Genomic DNA, 23,422 nt, shown 5'->3' with positions numbered 1-23,422 from the left:
AGCCATATAGATGGTCATTGTCACATATGTGATTCAACATTGACATAATGTCATTACATCACCTGTGACAGCTTGCTTCCCACTGTTGTGGTCATCAGCACACAGGAGCCTTGGGAGGTGCTGAGGGAGCGTCAAACTGAGCACTGAGCACAGGTGGCTTCCTCTCTCTTCCTTCTCATGCCTACTATGCATAAGCATAGAAGTGGCACCACGTTCAACTCCTGAAACTGCATAAGCACGAGTCCTGAGCCTGTTTTCTCACCTAAGAAAAATGAAGAGCAGAAAGTTGACCCCAAGACCTCACGTGCTTTCCGGTGACCCAGAATTTGCAAACCTAAGAAGTAGAATGCAGGCTGGAGCACCTGCATCATGGATGCTCAATACTCATGCCCAGTGCCTGGCATGTACCTGATGCATGGTGGGCTCTCAGGATATGTGTATAGAGCTGAATTTCAAAAGGAAGACTGGAGGAAACAACTCCTGATCAGGTCCCAGGGACCCCCAGGGTGAACCCATAAATCCTTTGTCGTGGGGAGACTTGGTTTCTCCTGATCACTACAGTGCTCTTCTTCAAGGAGCCCCACATACTCCTCCTCTGCACTCTCTCACCAGCCCTCTGGGGTATGGAGACTTTATTAGTATTCAAGTCCCTTGATAGAGGCCTGTCACCAGGGTGTCTATTCTCATCTGCTCACTGGTCCTTCTTCAGGGTCACTACCAAACCTGCACAGACATGTGGAAGCCCCTGAGGGAAGCTTCCCATTTGTCTTCTTGGTGGGCTTTCATTTATTTGCCAATAAGGTGATCTGCTTCACAACACATGTCGATGGATTTGACATCTGTCATAAAACCCAGGTCAGGCAGTTCTGTCTTCTGTTAAAACAAGGCATTCGACAGAGACTTCCTCTGTTGTTTGAGCTCCAGCAGAAATAATTATTGACATGTCTGTACATCTAGCCAACCCTCTTAATGGGAGCCATAAATTACTAGCCCTGGTCACTCAGACAAGGTGATACGTAGAGGACCAGGAGGAGACGCTATGGTATTAGATCTGAAGAGGAACTGGTTTCAGATATGTAGCCATCTTTAACTTCTTTCTAAAGCTAGTGGCTGTGGTGGGCCACTGCTGTTCTCATAACTGTACTGAGGTGAGTCTTAGAACCATAAAACGGGAGCAAACTGATAGTCGTTTCTGCACGACAGTAGCCCTTCCCTATACTTGCAGTAGGATTGACGCTCTTGGAAGATTTCATATCAGGGAAAACAAGAGAGAAGCACGGATCACTTCTCATTATTGACACCCTGAGAAGTACCCACGGGAGGGGAGACAGATTACAATTCTCCAAGGACTTGCTAGTTGGGAGATTTATCACAAGATGAATAAAACCACCATCATGTTTGAAGGTGTGCAGTTCCCTTGGGCCTCTGTGGATCAAATATAGATTACAAAGTACACTTGGCAAAGTTAGAGAATGTCTCTCCCTTGAGCAGAGAACATGGGCATTGTAGCTTTACCTTCTGGTTGGAAGAAGTGGAGTGACTTTCGTGGGGTCGTTGGGGTAAGAGTTAAGAACTCCTTTTGTTATTGTTAATTAAAAATACTGTTTCCTACATAAATTCTGATCGTGGGTTCCTCACCCCATCTCCTCCCATGTACTTCCCATGCCCCTCGCCATTTAACTCCAAGCCTTCTTTCTCTGTTGTTAAAAAATCAAACAGGCAAATAAAACAAACAAACAAATAAACAAACTGGAGTAAAAATGAAAAGCACAAGTAACCCACACAGGCATACACACAAACACACATACACACACACACACACACACACACACACATACACACACATACACATACACACACATATACACACATACACACACACACATACACACATACATACACACAGAGGCACATACGGGCACACACAGACATACAAATCAAAACCTACAAAAAGAAAAAATTGGAAATCATAATATATATGGGTATGTGTAAGATTTTTTTTAAATACCCAAACAAAGCAAAATGAGACAAAAAAAAATCTACAAAAATATCACTGATGTCTTCCACAGTTTCTATACCCAGTGTGACTCCATTGGAAAAAACTGATTTTTCCTCTGCAAGTGTGTGTAAACTGGACATAAATTTCTTGCTTAGGGTTGAGAGATCGTTTCCTCTTCTCCCTCTCTGCTCTGGGGCTCTGTCTGGTTTGCACACTCAGGCCCCATGCATGTTGCCAAGTGTTCTGTGAGTTCCTATGCGCGTCAGTTCTCTGTGTCTGGAAGACAGAGCTTCCTTGCAGTCACCCATCCCCTCTGGCTCTCACAGTCTTTTTACCTCCTCTTCCACAGAGCTGCTTGAGCCCTAAGGGGAGGGGATTAATGATGACATCCCATTTAGGACTGAGAGTCCTAAAGCCTCTTAGTCGATATACACGTCCGGCTGTGGGCCTCTGTGTTAGTTTCCATTCACTACACAAGGAGGTTTCACTGCTGATGGCTGAAGACATGGGTAAGTATTTGTACAGTTAAAATGGACCCAGGACTGGAATTATGGATCCATGGAACAGCACTTATCCAAGAAGTGTGAGCACCTGGTTTCAATCTCCAGATTTGTGTACATGCGTGTATGTATACACACACATACATTTTCCCATGTATACACACACTGTTCCATGTACACACAAACATACATTTTCCCATGTGTACACAACACACACACACACACACTGTTCCCTATGCACATACACACACACATTTTCCATGTATACACATACACTGTTCCATGTGTATACCCACATACACTGCCCCATTTACACACAACACACACATACTGTTCCATGTACATACACACACATACATTTTCCTATGTACGCACACGCACATACACACACATTGTCCCATCTCCATGGTGTACCCATAGAGATCAGAGGACATTTGTCTGGGGTTGGTTCTCTCCTTCTACTGTGGGATTTGGGGAGGGAACTCACGATGTCAGGCTTTCCAGAAAGCATTTTCACACACTTCACCATGTCATTGTCCCATCTGGAACAAAGCATATTGCCTAAAGCAAGTATCTCACCCTAGCCAAAAGGAAAGGAGTTGGAATAGAGGTTAGGAATACATTCTAGGTTTGAAACCAACTTGACTTCACAATAGCCCTGTCAGCTATTTGGTGGAACAAGGGTTGTGAATGCACATGAAGTTGAAGTGAGCCTTCTTGGGGTGACCAGAGTCGACTGAGAATATGCAAAGATTACTGTTAGCAGTGCTTCCTAAACAGAACCTTTAAGAACAGAGATCTGTACAGAGAGAGAGTAACCCCCAAATACAGAATGATGCACACTATCAAAAATGCCTCTACTATAACATCCTTTGTAGGACTCTCTCTTTTTAACTCAATAATTGGATAGAAATCATATTTTTTTTTGCAAATGTATAACCTGCTGGTTCTGTATCTTGATGAGAAGTGGATTGTCTCGTTCAAACTGGAATAAACTGTTGCAAGGAATACAAGTGCTCAGGTGTTTGCTTCAGGATGTGGAAATCATCTATCACTTGGACTTTGAACTGGAACATTAGGAAGAACTTAGCTCTTACTGTCGCACTGCTAACCTGGGAGCTGCTGTAGAAAGAGGTGCATGAGCGCTTTCTAGTTGAGAGATTAACTCTACCAGAAGCAGAGAAAATCACCGATTTCCCCCTGTCTAACCCACTCAACTCAAACCACCCAAACCCGTCACTGGCTTTGAAAGGAGAGGAAGCAGCTAAGTTTGTGTCCAATAGCACCACTGAGAGTTGAGGATGTTGGGATAAGGGTAATTTAACTTACGTTCTAACTATGAGCAGGTCAGGGGCCAGGAATGGCAGCTGACTCGCAACACTCCATCTTGGGTGTTCCACAGCACCCATTTTCAAGCCAAGAGTGGACCTTTCATCTCAAGTTCGCACTCATTTCACATGAAGTTACACTTCTTTTCTAGAGTCTGAGTTAGCCAGGCAGGTTCACACTGCACAAGTTTTCCAGCCTCCTAAGAGATAAAGGCACAAGTATTACAGAACTCAGCGTAAGAATCCTGGTCTATTTGGCGATTTGATGGGATGTGTGATAGCATTCCCTATAAATGACTCCAAATGGAGCCTACCAGCAGACAATCTGAGGTGTGAAACTCATGTTCCCTTTCACGCGTAGGATTTCAACAGGGTAATTGTTGGGAATTCCAGGAAGGTTTCTCATTCCACTTTGATGACCTTTGGGTGACTGGCATGCTGTAAAACATCTCCACATCCAGCCTTTGCCTTGCTGCTTACGTTAAGTGAAGGATGCGCCTATTCCATTCAATGTCCTGGGCACATAGAGGATGTACTGAGGAGGAATTAGGCCACTTCCTTGGCAGATTCTAATCTGTGTTTGGGGAATTGGAGAGTCTTTTGCTCTGACTGAGGTCACACTGTGTTTCTCTTTAAAAAAAAAAAAAAAGAAAAAGAAGAAGAATGAGGAAGCAGCAGTTCACCTCTGTTACAAGAGCTCTGTTTTGATCCTAGGGATTGCGCGGGTATTTACTGCCCACATGCAAAGGACAAAACAATCTCCACTCACAAATTTCAGTGGAATTACTTCTCCATGATTTCAGCGTAAACCTTGGCATGCCTCTTGGGCATATTCAATTTGGCTACTGCCATTTGTCTTCATATTATTCGACATAAAAGGCCACCGACACATGTTGAGGTTTTCCACTAAGGAAGCCTTTCCCCTTGACTTGCTGATACTTAAACACTTAAGACAACACATTTCCTCAGGATTGTCTTCATCTGCTTAAGCCTGAATGCTGTGCCCGTAGGTGGGGAAGGACTGGATACTGTTACGCCGATAGCTGGTGATAATATTTCGACAGCCATTGTTAAGCTCCTTAAGTTTCTTCTTCACTTCAGTAGCATTTAGCATCTCGTTTTCTGAGAACCTTGCATTGTAATGTGCCGTAGGGAAAGTCAGATGCGATACTGTGTTGGGGGGAGATTATCTAGGACTAAGCTGCTGAGGGAATGTGTCGGCCTCGCTCAGCCAGCCTTTCCATAAATGCACATCTATAAACCTCTCAGGGGTAAACTGGGTCACTTGATATTGTTTCAGAACATCTGGAAAAGAGTAACTGGGGTGGGGAGGGCGGGGAATTCTCTTTGTACAGAGACTCCGTACATACAAGGAAAACATGGCTAACGACACATGCTTAATGGCTTAAATGACTCTAAACCATCCTCTTGTTTACAAATGCCCACGCTACTGATTAGTGGCTTTGGTTCCTAATGTGAGGGGTCTGGTAAGTCCATTGAGTTCAGAGAAGAAGGGGGTGTTAGGTTCCTTAAGGTTTTCTATCACTCTTTTTAACAGTCTTTAGCAATTGGGAAACTACATGTAGAGTGAATATCTCATCAAGGACAGCTCTGAAAGACTATTATATAGCAGCAGAGAAACAGATAGGACATGGTAGCTACCAGAGGCTGAATGGAAAGGAACACCCAGAGGTGCTGTTGAAGGGTAGGAAATATCAGCTATCAGAATATTTTGGAGACCTGAAGCCTCTCATGGTAATAGTTAGTAACAGTATATCTATCTGGACATACAGTTCAGTGGTAAAGCACTCGCCTAGCATAGCCCCAGAGATTCCATTCCCAGAATATCACAACCCTAAATAATCAATAGTAATATAGTATTATATATTTGAAATTTTCTTAAGAAATCAGATTTTCTTTTAATTTAAAAAAACACATTATTATTATTATTTGTATATGATATGTACATGTGGGCATATTATATGTATTGTGTGCATATATGTACATGTAAACACGAGAGTACCATTGCATGTATGTGGAGTTCAGAAGATCCACTGTGCTTTATAAAGTCAGTTCTCTCCTTCCACCTTGATGGTGTTCCAGGAATCATACTTAGGTCCTCAGACTTATATGCCAAGTGTTTTACTCACTGAGCTATCTCACTGAACCAATATCGTAGGTCCTAAATGTTCATTTTCACAGAGAAGATGAGACAATTGAATAATATAATAGAAAAAGTCTACAGTGTGCAATTCATCTATAAAATGGACGGGGAATGGGCTCAATGGGGTTTAGAATACTGAGTTCTTGAAAGAACCCACACCCACTGCACAGGTCCAAGAAGCACCCACATAGTGTGTATCATGGTGTCTTTTACTAGCTACTCCTACAGCAACTGGCAAGTTCTTTGCCATCCCTGAGCCTCTTCACAAATTGGCTCTAAGCCCTTCGGTAGACTAAGATTCAGACTTTTCGAATAAGAACAGTCCTTCCTAAAGCAGCCTAAGTTCCAGGTGGAAGAACTTTCAGAGTGCTGCAGTTGTGTGTCCTGTGGTTCTCTCTTTCTTTACAATATGAACTAAGAACTCCATGGAGAGCATTGCATCTCAATGAAGGGGCCACACCAGCAAGATGAGCTAGCTGGTCCTCTGTTGCAGCCATGTTGTTCCTTCCTCCGTGATTCACATTAAGACAATCTTCCAGTGATGAGACATCTTGGTCATCTCTCTTCCTTTCATGATATGCTTCCTGTAAAGCTGAAATGAAGCCATTTCTTCTACCTAGAGTTGAGTAAATGGACCCTCTTTTAAAGAACTCTGGTGATTCTCCATAGTGCACATGTCAGCCAGCACCTGAAGGCCCTGGCATCTCTGCTTCTATCCTAGAATGCAACATCTGTTTCAGAGACATGTTATCGTTTTTATGATCCAGAATGTCTCTCTAGACTGACTGGATACAGCTCACTGGATAAGCAAGGCTGCTGTGCCATGGAGAGTGGATGGTCCCTGAGAATATCTGGTTCCTTTGAAGAGTGAATAGGCTAAGTCTGGGAGAAGTTCTATGGCCTTGGGGAAAGCTTTTATGGCTCATATTGTACAATGTTCTTCCTTCATACACAGGTCAGGAGATGTAAAATCTTTGAAGTAAGACATCCTTTTCAATAATTCATTTTGTCCTGGTTAGTTGTTGTTTCCTGTTCTCTTTGGGTTTTTTTTTTGTTTGTTTGTTTGTTTGTTGACAATTTGGCACAAGGTAGAGTCACCTGAGAAGAGGAACGTCAACTGAGAAAACCCTTCCTCTAGACAAGTTTGTACTCGCTGATGATTGACATGGAAGGAGCCAGCCCTCTATGAGCCATGCTATCACTGGATGGGTGGTAGTGCAAGGTATAAGAAAGCAGGCTGAGCAAGCCAGAGAGTGCAGTCCAGTAATCAGCACTTGCCCATGGTCTCTGCTTCTGTTCTTACTTCTAGGTTCTTGCCTTGAGCTTTGTCCCTGCCTTGCCCTCATGGTGGGCTGTCTAGCCTAGAAAGGAAATAAGCCCTTTCCTCCCTCGGTTGCTGTTGGTCGTGGTGTTTATCAGAGCAACAGAAAAGAAACTAGGAAGTATGTCTTCATTCTGTGTTTAATGTCAGCTGATACCCTATACCAGGAGCTGAGCATAGGATGAAGCTGTGCAGTGCAGACCTATGATGGAGACAGATGCTCAGTGATGCATGGAGGCTATGGGGGGAGCCTCTCAAGTGGAAGAGAGCCAGGAAGACAGAAGAGAGGATAATATTTGGGGATACTCAGAGATAATGACTTATGGGAAGTGACATTTAAGTTGTGGCCTTGAGAAAGAGAGTAGAAGGATTAAAGAGTTGTTTGGTTTTGTCTTGGGTTGGTTTGTCTTGGGTTGGTTGGGTGTGGGTTGTGTTTGGTTTGTGTTGGTGTGGTTTGGTTGTTTTTTTAGCCAAAGGTAGAGGTTCAAAGGCTCTGAGGTAGAAGGGTGACACTTGGCCCACAGGAGGAATGAAATGAAGTCACACGGAGGGAGATCAGCTCGTCTGGAACTGGTAACACCTGCACAGAGGCCCAGCCTCTGGGCAATAGTTGTATTTAACAGCTGCAGGAAAGTGGGATGTTGACTTCTAGGTATAAGAGGAAAGGATTGACTAATGTTGAAAAGATTCCTGCCACTCACTGGGTGGCAGCCATTTGTTACTCAACTTGCACTGAGTGGACGTGTCTGATTTATGGTCTACAGTCTTTCTAATGTCACTTCAAGGTAGTAAAGGAAGGAACTTTAATTGAAAAATTATATATACCTCCATAAGATCTGGCTGTAGGACATTTTTTAAATTAGGGATAGGGACTGGGGTGCTCAGCCCACTGTGGGTGATGCCATCCCTGGGCTGGTGGCTCTAGGTTCTATAAGAAAGCAGGCTGATCACGCCATGGGAAGCAAGCCATTAAGTAGCACTTCCCCATAACCTCTGCATCAGCTCCTGCCTCTAGGTTCCTGCTCTACCTGAGTCCTTGGTTCCTGCCCTGACTTTTTTCAATGATCAACAATATGGACGTATAAACCAAGCAAACCCTTCCCTCTACAACTTGCTCTTCAGTCATGGTGTTTAGTCACAGCAATAAAAACCTTAAGACACATGGACAAAGTGAACGCTGTATATGTGAGGATGAGGAGATACAGAGAGAGAAACAGAACACAGGTGTATGTCAGCCCTGGAGCTTCGATGGATTCTCCTGTGTCCACCTCAGATCCCCCATGGGAGCATTGGTGTTATACACCCTCACACCATGAAGGCAGTTTCACATGGGTACGGTGATTCAAACGTAGGTCCTCATGCTTAAGCTTCCAGGGCTTTGACCCACCAAACCGCCTCTCTAAACCAAGGTAAATATTTTTACCCCACTCACTAACATTAAAAAAAAAACAAAACAAAACCCTGTGACTTAGAGGGAGGAAGAGCAACACCTACCCAGCTACCTGCAGGGCCACATCTAAACCCAGGCCAGCCTCAAGCTCTTCTCTCTGGGTCATACCATCTGCCCACTCACAGACCCATCCAACTATAAACTGCTAACATTTATGGTGAGCACGTGATATTTTGTTCTTTCTAGCTCTTTGCTGTTTGAAGAGACTTTTCAATGTATTGACTGACAATGTTGAAGTGACATCAGGAACATTTAAATCCTTATAGAATTGAACATAACCTAACATGTTCACCTTGCCTGTTAGAAAGGGATTCTTGGAGGAAATTTCTGAGTTAATGCTTTCCAGCCACTGATCACCTGAAGTCTGAAATTATACCGACATGGGTTCAAAACTTATCTTGACCAGTTACTGACTGGGTAACATAGACTACGTTGGTCGTGAATATGAAGACTCAGTTTTGCCCCCGGTAAAATGGGCATATTAGTATTGATTTCCCTGGATCACTGGGACAAATACCTACACAAAGCAAGTTTCAAGTTCCTAGGTAAAGCTGAGCATATAAAAACCTTGACTGTCATTATCCCCATGACAGCATAACACAGTTGATTATATATGTAATGCAAGCCCCTCTCCAAAAAAGGTAAACAAAACATGTAGACTAAGACCTGGGGAGATAGCTCAGCAGATAAACTGGTTGCCATACAAGCATGAGGGCCCAAGTTCATATCTCCAACCCCATATTAAATCCTGGCATAGTGGCATGCATTTGTAATCCCGGGCTTGGACTGAAACAGAGAGGAATAGAGACAAGCAGGTCTGTGGAGCTTACTGGCCATCCAGTTTATCTAAAACGGTGAGGTTAGGGTTCAGGGAGAGAAAGACCTTGCCTCAAAAATAAGATAAAGAACCATAGATGAAGACCCCTGAACACCAATGTGTACCCTTCACATACATGTGCGTGGAAAAGGACACCTGCCCCTCAACACACAGGTGCGTGAACACACACACACTCAGGTGCTCAGACACACACAGGTACACACACACACACACACACACACACACACACACAGGTGCTCAGACACACACAGGTGCTCACTCACACACTAATACAAACCAAGGTGCTCACACATGCACACACAAACACATATATGAGAGGGGGTGGGGTGAATTGAGAAAAGTTCTGTCACGATTCTACCCTAGTGCCAGCCACAGCCACGCTCAAGACTTTTTGTCTTCAAGTTGACACAGCAAATCCACAATAATAATTTATTAAATGAAATGGAGAGTCTTCTGTCCATTGCTTGGCAGATATTTGGTCACTGATCAAGGTTAGCTGTTGTAATAATATGACAACACTTTCATTTAAGATTATAAGAGTTTTCTTAAATCATCTGGATAAACTCCTATATTTCAGAGATGATGGTCCCGTGAGATCACAGACTTTTACAATATTTCAGATCTACTCAGACTTATTAATGAAGGTAGGATGAAGCTCAAGTAATCTAACATAAACAAAATAACCCAGATGTTTTAAGCTACATCTGGTCTTTCATCATATCAAAATCTGACTGGCATTCCATCCTGCTTGCCTATCCCCATCATTGTCTTTCTCATTCCCCATTCAGTTCCCAGACACTCAGTACAACCACTAAGCATGTACCATGTGCTCAATAAAATGAGCATGGAATCCCTGAATTACATGGAGATTAATCAGTTTACACAATGCCAAGAGATGAACAGGACTGCTATAATGGCCATTCCAGGATTCTGTGTAGGACTTGAGATAAAGGATAAGGCTCTCACTATGACTCTTAGAGATAAAGCTGTGTTATATAATAACATGACATCCAAAGACACAAGGTAGAGCCTTTCCAGGTAGTCAGACTTGCAGGAGCTGGCCCTGTCTTGAGGTAGTGTTCCCCCTGGCAGAGAGAACTTGGTCACAATAGGTCAGATAGGCAGCACCCAGGTAAAATGGTCTAGCAGTTCAAGGGGTCATCCAGGATGAGAAGTTGAGACTGTCACAACTTGGTGACCACCTTAGAGACTAAGATGCATCTCCACCACATATAGTTACAAATCCTGCTGCTGGTCACTCACCCTTGTCCTAGGTGTCATCTGATATATCTCTGATCCCAAAGCGAGGTGCAAGCAGTGATAAGCAAGGCTCTAGTCTCCATGAAGAGATTTCCATTAACTGTCATTGACCTGACCCATGCACTTACATGTATCATCTGCTGGAAGCCTTATTTTTGCCTGGCTTGTAGGGTATCACCCTTTGTAAGCATGGTCTGCCCCACCCCCAACTCTAATATGAAGGAAATTGATGGGACAAAAGGCACAGAGGGGATGGTCAATGACTCACGTAATCCGAGGCTCAAATTCAGCATCCATAAAAAAATTACCATAAGAACGTCCCAGTTTACCTCAGCATATAGTCACTAACAAGATGTCTAGAATATAAATATATGTCATTGTGAACAGGTGTTTATTGCTTGAGAGCCTGAGCCCTATCTATAAAAGAGCATATAATCTAGTCCACATGTTGAAATACAGTGAATCTAGAACAGGTAGATAGATGGTAGATTGATTGGAGAGATAAATGATACATACAAACACACACACATATATATATGTATATATATATACATACATATACAGCATAGACACAGTTCCTCTGTGATTAAACATGTCTAGAAGAGAGCTGAGCATAGATCCCTTTAAGCTACTTAATACACGATTTGGGGGCGGGGGATTGATTTTTGAATACCCTCAGACCGTTTCACCAAAATCACCATATAAAATTTTGCTGCTTTAAAAGAGAGGAATAAAGCCTTTATAAGCAGAATTCTTTTATGTGGCACTCTATCCATGCAGGATCACACAAGAACAAGGGTCAGAACACTATTCCAGTTTCATATTTTCCTCCCACTTCCTGCACAGGACCTATATTCAGCAGGCCCCCAAGATCAAAAGCCGCACTAATACACGGCTTACATCTATAAGTCACGGAAAGGATGTGGGTTCGTGAAAAGTTATGGTTTTCCTCCCTCTCAAAAACCAGGCAAATATTTGATATTTTGCCAAGGCTGCTTAAAGCAGGTTAGATCTACATGTGACTTTGCTGTAAGTATAAAGAGGGGAAAGGAATGTCTGAGATGTGTAACCAAAAGTTTGCTTCTTTCTGTAGAGTTTGAGGCAAAGACCAAGTTTTTTTTTTTTCTGACTCTCAGGCATATGCAACTTGAATGTTACGGGAACATCAAATATGGTTATTGTCGCTGGAGCTCAAATTTTCACTCTATTCCACTTGAACACTGATTTGGAGTTCCTAAAAATAGCAACAGTAAGATCGCCAAAGACATCCTATAACCTTAACACAAAGTAAATATGAACACAGGACAGAAATGTAACCTTTTCAAAGTTCCCTGCATGCAAATACCATGCAGAAGTCACTGACTACTCAATGCTCCCACGCTCCTTCAATAGCTGAACCCACCCTCCAGGGAACTGCAGAGGCTTCATTTGATCCTTTGCAGATCTTTGAGCCCTCTCCTTCAGTGATGGCTTCTGGATGTCCAGCCATCATTTCTAGGTAGTCAGTTTCTCAAGAATGCTACCAAGTTATAACCACAAAGTTTACAAAAGAAACTACTTATGAAGTGTATGGATCTGTTCGTCTCTTGAGACTCACCAGCGCTATGCTTAAGCCATTCTCCAAAGCTATCCATTGAAAGGAAGCATACTGGCCCCGGGGTTGGCATTCAATAGGGGGGCACTTGCCTTGTGTCCTTGAGGTCCTAGGTTCAATCATCAATCCTTGGTGTGACAAAAATTAAAAAGAAAATGTAGTTTCAAATGTAGTTGTGAGACAATATACTAAGACAGCATCCCTCATCCTTCTATCCTATAGGCATGTATTTGTATGATGAGTTTATTGAACACTTCTGGAGTTTTGAACTGAAAGTTTACGGACAAGTACGAGAGAGCAGGGAGCTAGAAGAGGATGGCGTAGATTTTGCTGTGATGCTCTAGAAAGAGGAACCTCAAGTTGAGGTTTTAAGATTGGGCAGGTATTGCAATGAGCCTCACTGTAAAAGTAGGATCCAGACTACACTGTGTACAGGCTTGAATACTGAAAGGTTCACAGAGACCTGCCTGATAGATTCCACCACAGAACAACTCAGACACACCCATAAAAACAACAGACGACAAATGATCACGTCTAGCAGAGGCCTGGAGGATGATGGGAGAGACAGACGCATGAGCAGAATGGGCAGGTAGATCTATGGGGTGAAAGGCATTACCCAGGTGAACTTAGTGTTTTGAGCATGCTAATACTTCTCATTGCACAACACCTACTGAACCTAAATTTAAAGTTTGAGCTTCACTCTGGAGAACTGCTTAGAAGTCACAAATGTTCTCGGAGAGGTGAGGGGTGTCGCCCAGTCAATGGAAGGTTTCCCCAGTATATACTAGGACCTAGATCAGATGCCCAGCGCCACATAAAACAAGACATGGTGATGTAGGCCTATAATCCCAGTACTCCAAGAGTGGAGGCGAAAAGAACAAAGTCATCTGTGGTTATAACAATGACTTTGAGGCCAGCCTACAATATAGGAGACCCTATCTTCAAACTAAAAAGGAAAATCTAAGAAGCTCAGGAGGATAGCCTTCCCCGAGGCCACCTTTCTCTAGAACTAGTCTACCAACACTTCCACATGTCAACAAATGAAGAGTATTCTAATACACCTTCTAGTGGTACCTAAGTCACACAGGACACTTCCTAGACACTAATATAAGTTAACTCCTTATCTTTTGTTTACTTAAAAATTGTTCGACATCTATTTAGAGAGGGCAGGACTCGTATGCCATGTTGCACATAGACAGGTGAGGGAACAATTTGCAAGACCTGATTTTCTCATTCTACCTCATAGATCCCAGGGAATCTTATGTCGAACAGGTGGACAGTCTTGGTAGCAAGTACTTTTATCCAATATGCCATCTCACCAGCAACACACATCCCCATTTTTAAAAATGTATTTGATATTTACAAACCTAAAACCTACAGTTCTTCTTTATATAATGCCCAGGATCTATGGTTGTTAGACTACCAACTGAAGCTTTGGAAGTTGTCTTAAAGTCTAGTGAACAATGAAGAAATAAATATTCTCCATACAACAATGGTGGGGAAATCTGTCGATCAACAATGTAAAATGAAGAGCTTTGTTTGTTTAATGTTAAAACATCAGAAGTGAGTGATAGAATCTTAAAGAGAAGAAAAAAAATTCAGACTGAGAATCTTCCAGATTCTGGGCGACAAAATCTGAGTTTTAAGGGAAGAAGCTTGGTTTCCTATACTTTGTATTTGGGGTTTTTTGTTTGTTTGGTTTTTTGTTTGTTTGGTTGTTTGATTGTTTGGTTGGTTGGTTGTTTGGTTGGTTGGTTTGGTTTGGTTTGGTTTGGTTTGGTTTGGGTGTTTTTTGTTTGTTTGTTTGGTTGGTTGGTTTTGCTATGAAAAAAATGTTTAAAAGTTTCACCTGTAAAATTAAAGAAATCTGTTTTCTAATGCCATCCCCACTCCAGAGCACTTGATAAAAGAGCATTTTCCCAGAACTGGATAAAGCAACACAGAGACCTAATGTTTACAGATCCACTCCCAGCAAACCTTGGGAAACTAGCAAGTCAAGTCCTTTTCTGGTTTCATACAAGATTGTAGAGAGTCACATGCAGCTATTAAGGACTGCTTAGCTGTTAACCCAAAAGAATTTTCCTATGCAAGGGAAGATCTTCCTATAGATATTTTTAGCACTTGAAAAACATGGTTTCATGAAGAAGAAAAAAAAAGATAAAGAAAACTTTAGATGTTTCGAAGACCTCATTCTGTGTATGTCAGCAACATGGAACACATTGTCTTTCATTTTTAAAAAGTATTTTTAAGTAACCAGTGTCATAGGAAACTGCGTTGGCTTCAGACTTTTCTTTTTCTAAATTCGAGAGATATATGAAGTTAGAGAGAAACTTGTCAAAAAACCCTTCCATCTCCTGTAATTAGGTCTGCTCACGAGGATAACAGCTGTAACCAGAGTCCTAAATTGTGATGCTTCCCATCTTCATTAAAGGCATTCAAAAAGACCAGACCACATTTATGGGTTTCTTTCTTTTTATTTTTTTAACTCTTCAGCAGAAGCAAATGTGTTTCCCAGGCACTCATATGTGCTACTGGATTCGGAGGTTGTTGTTGAAGGGAACAAAAACATTCCCCAGTCTCATTGGCCTGCAAGTAGGGAGAAGGGTGACTTGAATACTTGAGAGTGTGACAGTGTGCACTGGTAGCTTGATTGTCCACATGTGCAAAAGGACCACACTACTGGTTAAGAGTCCTCCATAAGAAGAGAACTAGCAATGCCAAGGTTGATCACGACCATCACCATTGCTCGGCCACCTATGATAGGTCCCTGCCACGTATTTCCTTATTTATTACTTAATAACAATTGGTTGAAGTATTTACTGTTATGATCTCCATATTTTACCAATAAAAACTTGAAAATACTGAGAGGCTAAGCAAATTGTCTAAGATCAGAGATATCAACCCATGGCCATGAAAATGGTTCCTCCGGACATGGGACAAATGTGGTCACAAATAAAAATACTGGCAGAGAACTCATGAGTTACTTCTGTCTGGTGGTGGTATGGGATACTTGTAACCTAACACAAGGCCACATTATTTTTTGTCATTGAAACAAAGCATATCCCCTATATCAATAAATGTAATTTATTATCTAACCATATGCATACACATACATAAATATGAATATACACATACAAACTCAGCTACCCCATGTGGCAAACATTCTTAAATTTTCCACAGAGATTTATTTTCTTTATCTGAAAGAATCTAAAGGTGGCTTTCATGTTTTTTTGCTGTCAGAGGCTATCCCTTTTATAAAGCAAGCATGTTCTAAATGTTTAGTGGCTGTATCCATACGCTAGTATGTCTATGTTTGTGTCCCTAGCATGGAATATTATTCAAAAATCTTCCATTAGAAAGTGATAAAAAGTCAACACAAACTAACTAAAACCAAAAGGAGAAACAAACTAGTTTTTTTCCGAGAGGAATCTGGAGCCTCCCTGTATTAGGTCCCACGGAACCCAGGCATTCAGCCATGTCCTAGAGACAGCTCCCCAGGTTTTCTGCTCTGTGCCCTTCTGTTTGCTCTATCCATGGAATTCCTTCTGAGTCAGGATCTTATCATCAGTTACAGACTTTGTGTGGCTACTCTAGAACTGGGAAGTCTTCTTTCCTCAGAGCATTAACTAGCAGGCCATGGAAGCAGTGAATTACTGTGACCAGCCTCTTCCCTCATCCCAGAACCAATCACTCAGATGAGGCATCTTGTAGGTCAACCAAGAAGGAGAAAAAGGAAGAAGAGAGGAAAAAGAGAATGTGTGTATATATATATATATATATATATATATATATATATATATATATATATATATACTGAAGGATGTATTCATGTAAACAGAAGAATAACTACATTTAGCCTCTTAGCCCAGAAGTTTCCAACAGATTCTTATCTTCAATGTTCTCCCAAGGTTTCATTTCTAAAATGAGAAGTGAGTAGATCATTCTTTCTTCCTCCAGCTGTCCTCTTTGTTTTTGTCTGCTTATTTTATCTTTTTTTCCAACAAGACAAGGCCTTTGTGGATGGCATCATTTGGTAGAAACTTTCTTCTTCATTGTATTTGGTGATAGTTATCAACGTCAGGGTGAGACAAAGCCATCCTCCCAATAAACCTATACCCATAGTTAAAACCATAAATCAGCAAATGGATACTACAAAGTGTGTCCCACTGCATACTGATAATTTGTTGGAGACTCTGAAATGTTGGGAGTCCTCTGTGGTCCTTTGTTACCCTGCAGTGTATCTCTGCCCTCCTATATACGAAGTTCCCATTGGTTGCAAGCATGGCTATCCTTCATTGCAGGGCCAAACCTCTGGGAACCCAGAAACTTCTCAACTGAATAAATAAGAAGGGGCATCACACCTTCTGAGGGACCCATGGGAAGTAAGTCCCAAATAAATAAAGTTATAAATACTTCTTTACTGTGTGCTGTGAGAAGTGAAAACAAACAAACAAAAACAAAACAAAACAAAACAAAAGACTGGGGAAATGTTTTCAGGTAACCAGAGACTGAAAGATTAAGAGTTCGATCATCAATTCCTAGAACACACATGGAATCTCTCACCTGTCTGTAACTCCAGTGCCAGGGGACATGAAACCCTCACCCAGACAGATAGGCAGGCAAAATACCAATGCACATAATATAAAAAAAAATTTAATTTAAAATTTTTTTCTAAAGCCAGGAATGGTGGTGCACACCTTTAATCTCAGTGCTTGGGAGACAGAGGCAGATGAATCTCTGTAAGTTCTAAGCCAGCCTAGTCTATAGAGCAAGTTTCAGGACTGTCACGACTATTACATAGAAAAACCCTGTCTTAAAAAATGAGAGAGAGAGAGAGAGAGAGAGAGAGAGAGAGAGAGAGAGAGAGAGAGAGAAAGAGAGTTAGTTCAGACATGATGGTGATGAACTGAGGCTCTCAGACTGTGGACTTCATTCCAGCCTCATGTTGATCCTAAGACTTCTTACTGCCCAGAGGAGAGAGAGAAACAAGACTGGGAGTCACACCCCAGACAACAAGTGCCAGTTGTGGTACCCTGAGCTTGAAGCCCTTCCTGCTCACCCCAAATTAGAATCTCCTCCTTGGATTCCTCTTCACTGGAATTACTGCTTTTCTTTTGTACCCATTCAAAAATCTTGAAAATCAAAAAAAGGGACAGCACAGTATGGAATGTGTACTCAATGATTCTTTGCCATAGCACAGGATCATCAGACAGCCTTGGCTTTATTTGTCCACCCCTTCCCCTCCCTTCCCCTTTTCCTTCCTCTCTCAGCCTATGAGCGCTAGAGCTACTAAGGAATGGTAGACTGTCCATCTGTCCGCAACCTTGGAAAACAGGATTTCCTCATTCTGAGTGTGCATTTAGCACTGACTTTCTTCTGTTTTCTTCTATTGTCCTTTTACCTAACAAAAGTACCTAGATTTCTTTTCCTGTTTCTGTGATAACATACTCTGACGAAAGCAACTTAAGGGACGAGAAGGTTTATGTCTGCTCAGAGATGACTGATTCAGTCCATCATTGTCAGAAGTCAGAGTGGCAAGAGCCTGCAGCAGTCAGTCACATACTAAAGAACAAGGAAGCACAGAGCCACAGATGAATGCATTCTTGGCTCCCTTTCTCCATGTGAAACCATCTGGGATCCCAGCCCAGGGATAGTACTTCCCATTTAGATGTGCCTTACCCTCTCAATTCATCCAGTCAAGATAATAAACCATGGGTATACCAAGAGGCCCTCTACCATGTAATTCTAGGTTTTGTCAGGTTGACAATTAGTACTAGCCATCAGACTAGGTTTTGAATTTTAGGCACACTCCTTCAAACTAAAGCATGAAATTGAGTGATCATCCCTATGACATCTCAGAATCCATCTCACCAATCATGAGTCTCCATCCTCAGCACCACATACAACTGTGGGATACACATTCCAAGGGGCCAAGGGAACCTGAGAAAGAGCTTCTTTTGCCTCTCCTGGTGGCACAGCTGAACCAGGGGTCCATGAAGTGATCTTCATTTGGCTACCTTCTTAACCAGTCTATGGCATACGCATCATTATCCAAGTAATATCATGATGCAAATTGGGGATATGAATCTCAAAGAGAGGAAGAAACAGCATCTATTCATGTAGTTACTGTTGACCATTATGAATATGCTGGTATGTGCTGTGAGCCTGTCTTCAGTGAGGTGATGCTGGGCTGTGGTGGGCTTTAACAAGTGGAGCTGATGTCATTGACTATTTGGCCTGCTTATAGGACCCTATTCCTTTTACTGAGTTGCCTCATCTCACTGTGATGGGATGGCTCATGCCTGGTCTTATTGTGGCTTGTTATGTCATTTTTGGTTGATATCTCTAGAATGTCTGTTCTTGTCTGAGGGGAGGTGGGGTAGGGTTGGGTCTGGGGGAGAGGAAAGGTGGGGAGAGACTGGAGGAAGGAGAGGGAAGGGAAAACTACAGTGAGGATGTAATATATGAGAAGAACAGAAATCTAGAAGAGAAGAAGTAGAGTCTAGAGGGACATCAGGATAGTCACCTCTTCTCATTCTGACCCATTGTCTGTCACATGATCTCTCCTTCTCAAAAAACACTCTATTGCTCTGATGTCCTGTCCCATGAGTGATGCAGCCGGGAGCCCTCAATAGAGCTGGTGCAAAGCTGTCTGGATTCTTCTAAGACTGAGCATAATAATAATAATAATAATAATAATAATAATAATAATAATAAAACAAAACAAAAAACAAACTTTCTTATTTCATTATAGGAAGAGAAAACGAATTAACACAGTAGTTAACTGGTGGCTTTCAGGTACAAGGCCACATTTTCCCCAATTCCCAGGCTTACATCCTTGTCCTGAATCATGCTAGCATGAGATCAAGCTATGGATTTTATTCTCCAATAACCTGGAGCAGAGGCAGCAAGGACACCATTAAGGATCCCTTTCATGGGGAGACTAGAAAGCAATTGCTTCCTTCTGATAGGCATCCATTCTCCCAGAACCTTTAAGCAGGCAGTGGAGAGCAGATACCAGCCCAAAGACTGTTGTATAAGCGGAGGAGAGAGTGAGCCCCATTGGCTGGGGGCCAGACAAGCTTAGCCCCCCCCCCCATCCCTGCAGCAAGAAGATTAGCACCTGCCATCTGGCAACCAGAGGCTCCCCATGCAAGTTGCAGCCCCCACCCCAGGAATCACTCGCTGGTCTGTCCTGCACTTTGATGGCTCTATTAATGAAGATGAAAACTCAAGATATGCCAACAGAGATTAAATGGCGTCTTGGTAACATGATTATCTCTGAATTACTAGCTGCATAGTGGACTAGCCAAGTACCTAATCCTAGGGAAGACCGGACACTTCAGAGAGCGATGGATGTCGCTCTATCAGAATAGGATTTTATTAAACTGAACACCCTGGAGTGGCTTCCTCTGTCCTAGAAGTCACTCTTCTTCACCCACTTAATTTCTAAATCTGGACTTAAATGTGCTAGAGACTTCTCTAAGGTCAGATACCCAGGAGAGGCCAAACTAAGGACAAAGCTAGTTCTGTTGTTTTCCAGGGTTGGTGGGGACTGAAGGAAATGGCATGTTTTGAATTAGGTTGAAGGAGCTACAGAGAACTGTGAGAAAGTTCCTAGAATTAGTTCCTACGTGGAACACCAGCCCCCCCAAAAGAAAATTATGACAATTTCTTCTTTTTAAGATAGAAAAAGAGGGTTAACTTAATGATACCAGAGTTGAAGTTGCTAGTGACTATCTAAAATATTAATAATCAGATGGATAAATTCTTGATAGTGTAACTGGAACTGTGTAAGAAAGACTTTGCTTGGCAACTGTGGAATAGAACGTCTAAACACTGGGGTCACAATTAGCCCCTGAATGTCTGGGCTAATAATTTAATCACATGACGCCAAGGAGTTGGTAGCATGGCACATCTGGTAAAGTTGTATAATATGTAATATGTAATTAATATCTATATATGTGTGTGTGTATATATGTGTGTATATATATATATGTATATATGTGTGTGTGTATATATATATCAATGTTTCTCAACTTGTACATCATGACCCCATAGTGGTTGAATGAGTATTTCAGAGAGGTCCCATAACAGATATCCTGCATATCAGATACTTGCATTATGATTTAATACAGTAGCAAAGTTACAGCTACAAAACACCTATAGAATCTATAGAATTGCAGCTACAAGTAACAACAAAATATTTTATGGTTGGGGGAATCACCCCAGTGTGAGAAACTCTATTAAGAGGTGACAAGATTAGGAAGGTTGAGAATCCCACTCTAAGTACTTGGTGAAGGCTCCTGCACACCCTCCTTTCTCTTGAAATACATTTCCATGCCTATGAGACTAGTGAGCCAGCCAATTGTTGGTGTTGGGAATTCTGCTGTGAGGTATCCACCTGTTCCAGTCAGAAACACCGCTGTAAGATAGGACTGCTTACATTTGACAGCAATGGCAGCTCTCATCATGCCTGAGCTTCTTCAAATCCCCGCTCTGGGGAAGCAAAGGCGATCAGTCTCTCAGTCTCCTGGCCAGCAGTATCACTACCACTAAAAGACGTGCAAACAATCGGCTAAACCCCCACTGTCACTCAGAATCCCTTCAGTCCCTTTGTGAAACTCTCATGAATGCCTCCGATTTCTGCCTTCTCAACAAAGAAACTTTACAGAAACGCCTGTAAACAACAGGTAATTGTAAGTAGCTGTTTTATAAAAGCCATAGAGGAAGATGAATAATCTTCCTTTTTGTTTCCTCTTTCTAGAATATCCTTACACTTTGTGCTTTGCAAGACCTTCTGCACCTGTCTTTGGAACAAATTGTTGCTGGCCATTTGCCAGTTTGAAATGTCCTACGAAATGAATTACTTCTTTTGTAAATGAAAAGTGAAGAAGGGAGGGAGGGAGGAAGGAAGGAAAGAAGGAAGGAAGGAAGGAAGGAAGGAAGGAAGGAAGGAAGGAAGGAAGGAAGGAAGGAAGGAAGGAAGGAAGGAAGAAATCTTTGTAAGTTTGCAAAATATTGCTTCAGAACCCTGCTCAGAGTTATAGCTAGCCTGCACAGGGCAGGGAAGGGCTGGATTACTGTCTGAGCAGTTTGTTTAAGTCATCTTCCAAATCATATTTTATGTCTCCTCTTCATGTTGTCTTGCAGCCATGGTTTGGAGAATCACAAACATTCTTTCAGGAAAGAATCACATATTCTCTGGATCAGAAAGGCCTTCCATTTGGGGCTAAAATTTCAAACTCTATCCGTCAGGCAGAAATTGAGATCAATGTTTAGTTACTGAGTTCACGGCTGGAGGTTAAAGAAGGCATCAGATTATCTAAAAGAATGAGCTTATCCATTCTGCAGTCTTCTCTCACTTTTATCTTAAATTCTTCACCAATATTTTCTTAAAATTTAAATGTCAGCTTCTCCTAAACAAGCAACAATAACAAAACTGTTCTGGCAAGGCACCTACTGATCATCTGGGCTGTGTCCACACTCTCTGCATTCACTCTCTACCGCTCAGAAGGACCGTGTGTAGATGGAACAGGAGAATAAGTACTGAGCTCAGACACCCAATTTCCAGTCCAAGTGGTTGGCAGAACCTCAATAATTCCTTACAGGATAAGTGGCTGACAAGACGTAAGGATTACATGGAGGGGGGTGGGGAGAGACAGAGACAAAGACAGACAGACAGACAGAATGTGTGTGTGTGTGTGTGTGTGTGTGTGTGTGTGTGTGTGTGTGTGTGTGTCTGTGTTTTAGAGACTTAGAAATTACAAAGTCAGCATACTGTGGTTAGACTTCTAAACCTCTCATCTTTAAAGGGAAATTGTTTTCTGGTTTTGTCCAATAATACCAATTATAACTGTCCCCACACAATAAGTCAGCATATATGCATTATTTTTTCTATAACTTGCTTCTTTCTAATATATTGCTCTTCTTAAATCACATATCTTAATATAATATCAAAGTTATGAGAATAAAATCCAAAAAATGGAATTTGTTAAATGATGAAATGCTAAAGAAAGGCTTTGGGTGGCTTCTCCACACATCTATTCACATCAGTTCTGTTTCGTTTTCATTTTTCTTATTTTACCTTTAAAATCAGCTGTTACAAGATGTATGCCAAGATTCTAAGGCAGGAGATTGCTAGTAGATGCGAACATGCGGCAATCACATCCATACTTCGTAGAAAAGAAGACTCAGATATATCTAAAGTTACCATGTAAGACCAATCCAGCCTAAAATGATGGGGACCAAACCAATCAATGAAAGAGATAAAAAAGCACCAAGCCTGTTCATTTTGAGACTCTGTCCTATAGACTCTTGAATATCATCTTAATGTCATCAGCTTAAATGTCCATCTACATTCTGAAGAAAGGAGTCTTAGCTCTCCTCAGATGTGTTGAAAACTGTAATAAGAGCCACTCAGAGTTGCTAAGAGAAGTACTGAAAATGTTCTGCACTGCACTTGTTCAAATCACAGCTGAGGACTGAACTCAACGTGGAGAGGAGCTGGATAGACAAGAGGCATGGTGACACTTCAGGATCCCATGTCACATTTTCATGATGTTCTCCAGAAAGTCAGGTTACATCTTGGGGAAAACATTCATTATCAAGGACCATTACACATTATTACTGACTCTCAGACTCCTTAAAGAGGCTGGAAATAGGTTGGGGTTATGGCTTTTAAGAATTTTGTTTTATTCTGTTTATTTGATGCTAGTTGTTTTGCTTTGATTTAGAAAGGGTCTCCTCTATCCTAGGCCTTGACTCCATGATTAGTTGAGGATGACCTTGACCTTCTAGTCTCCTGCTCCCACCTCATGAGTACTGCGATTGCAGGCATGTACAGGTATGCTGGTTTGATGTGGTTCTAGGGATTAACACATGCTTGGCAAGGGCTTGGCCAACTGAGCCATATCCCCAGCCCAAGAGCCCAGTTTAGTAGAAATGTTAAGTAAACCAACATTTGTT

At 41.9% G+C, this 23,422-nt stretch overlaps 1 long non-coding RNA gene across 1 annotated transcript in view; it reads right to left on the bottom strand.

Annotated features, from left to right (window-relative positions):
- Nucleotides 1-68: 68 nt before the first annotated feature.
- The window catches only part of LOC110297832, a 111,194-nt gene continuing 87,840 nt past the window's right edge, over nucleotides 69-23,422 (bottom strand). Inside the window, exon 13 of the long non-coding RNA XR_003837138.1 lies at nucleotides 69-262. This is a non-coding gene — a long non-coding RNA (uncharacterized LOC110297832). The remainder of the gene's footprint in view (nucleotides 263-23,422) is intronic.

This window comes from Mus caroli, chromosome 7 (assembly GCF_900094665.2).
Source record: "Mus caroli chromosome 7, CAROLI_EIJ_v1.1, whole genome shotgun sequence".
Taxonomy (NCBI): Eukaryota; Metazoa; Chordata; class Mammalia; order Rodentia; family Muridae; genus Mus; species Mus caroli.
Note: the sequence above shows the minus strand (reverse complement) of the source record. Positions and strands in the feature narration are given on the sequence as shown.